Here is a 2,002-nt window from a genome sequence, read left to right as displayed (position 1 = left end):
GATCCTCTCACCCCCCCGTCCCTGGGGCCCACCAGCAGCTGTCTGGCCACAGGGACACCTCAGGCTCCAATGCCCTTGACCCGCCCCCCTTCTCCTCCCCCTTGAATCACCGCCCAGGCCCAGCCCAGGGAGTTGGTGCTCCAGTCCATTGTAGTTAACTCTCCAGCAACACAGGTTTGAGCTACATGGACCCACTTACACACGGATTTTTTCCAATAAATATATATCGGGCCGTCCAATAAATATATTGGAAATATATTTATTTCCAATAAATATATATCGTGCTGGGGTCAGAGATGGGGCCTCGGGAAGGGAGGAATGTGTGGTGGAGGAGGACGTGGAGAGGAGAGGAGAGGAGAGGAGAGGTGAGGAGAAGAGGGGGAGGGGAGGGGACAGAAGAGAAGAGGAGAGAAGGGAGGAGAGGAGAGGAGAGCTGGGTGGCTGGACTAGAGAAGGGACTGGGCTCGATTTCAAACATTTAACCAGGTGAAGGGAGGGCAGGGACACTAGGACCAGTAGGTCAGGGCCTGGGATCAAGTTCACAGTCGGGAGGCCAGGACGAGGGGTTGGCAGAAACCAGGTCAGAAGGAGGAATTTGGACTTTACCTAGAGGCGGCAGGAGCAGCTGGGGGTGGGGTGGGGAGTGCAGAATCAGTGGGCTCCTGGCCCGGGAGCATGGTCCCCTCTGTGCCCTACCGGCTGTGGGACATGGGCCTCTCACCGCAGGTTCCCCCCCCACAGAGGCCCGGTGTGGGTCCTCGTCCTGCAGTCCCACCCGCCAGGGTTCACCTCTCCACCCCCGAAGGTTCTCTCCCTCCCCATGGGTCCTTTCAGGGGAAGAGCTCTCTCGTGCTGACCTGTGTCCAGCGCACCTGGGTCCAGGTGGGCAGACCTGAGCAGCAGCGGGCAGTGAGTGGTGGGGAACCCGGGGCTGTCCCAGCCTGTCCATCCCAGGCCCCCGGCCTCTGGCGGGCCAGCGGGCTGTGGCTTTCCGGTCTGCTGCAGCCCGCCTGAGCCCCAACCCAGAGTCCCACGTGGGCCTGGCTCCCTCAGACCAATTTGACCTCCAACTGTCACTGACCCGGGAAGAGCCATTTCCTGGAAAGTTTTCCCTCCCTGCCCCCATCCTAAGCTTTGTACCCTGGCTGCTAGCAGGGGAATCCTGTCCCAGCTGCCCTGCTTATGCGCGGCGTGACCTCTGGGAGGTCACATCATGTAGTGTGTCCCCTTTTCTTCCAGTTTTGTGAGGATTAACCAAGAGCAGCCTGTAAGAAAAGACAGTTTACCTTATTGTGGGTGGTCTCTGTCCCTGTTGATTAAGCCTTTTGGTATGGATGAGGAAGCAGAGGGTCAGAGGGGGCTAGTTAATGGGGAAGAGATGAGGCCTAGATTTCAGCCTCCTGCCCTGGGCTGGGCTCCTTCCAAGACTAAACTCTTCCTCCCTTGGAAACCTTGCTCTCTCTGGAGACTTGTGAGCTGCCCTCTCCACCTGTGTGCTGTATTTTATCCCTGTAGCTAGACAGTGGGATTAGCGATGGGTGAGATAGTACCAAAAAGGGTGGACAGACGGAGGCAGGGCTGTGTTGAAAACTGAAAGGGACCTCAGAGGTTAGCACTGCAGGCTACGGGGATAATACAGTCGAATGCTCTACCCCAGAGGATCCCACCTGTGTTTCAAAACACCTCCTCCTTGAAGCCTTCCCTGACTACTTCATTCTCTTATGGGGGAACTCCTGGGGCCTGAGAAGCTGCAGCTTAGCCTTGGCGAGCTGAGTGTCCCCTGACCATCTCTTCATCATCTAGTCATTACGAGAGAGCTTTCCCATGTATTAGCTCATTTAGTCCTTCTAACAGCTTTGAGTTTACGACCACGGATCTAAGGTTCAGGGAAGTTTGTCTGTCTTGCTCACAGAGCATTGGCTGAAACTCAAGGTCAGGCTACCTGGCTCCAAATCACACACAGCCTGTCCACTAGGGCGCTTCTCCAGAGGTTGGGTGGGGC

Source organism: Myotis davidii, unplaced genomic scaffold (assembly GCF_000327345.1).
Source record: "Myotis davidii unplaced genomic scaffold, ASM32734v1 scaffold109, whole genome shotgun sequence".
NCBI classification, from domain to species: domain Eukaryota; kingdom Metazoa; phylum Chordata; class Mammalia; order Chiroptera; family Vespertilionidae; genus Myotis; species Myotis davidii.
Note: the sequence above shows the minus strand (reverse complement) of the source record.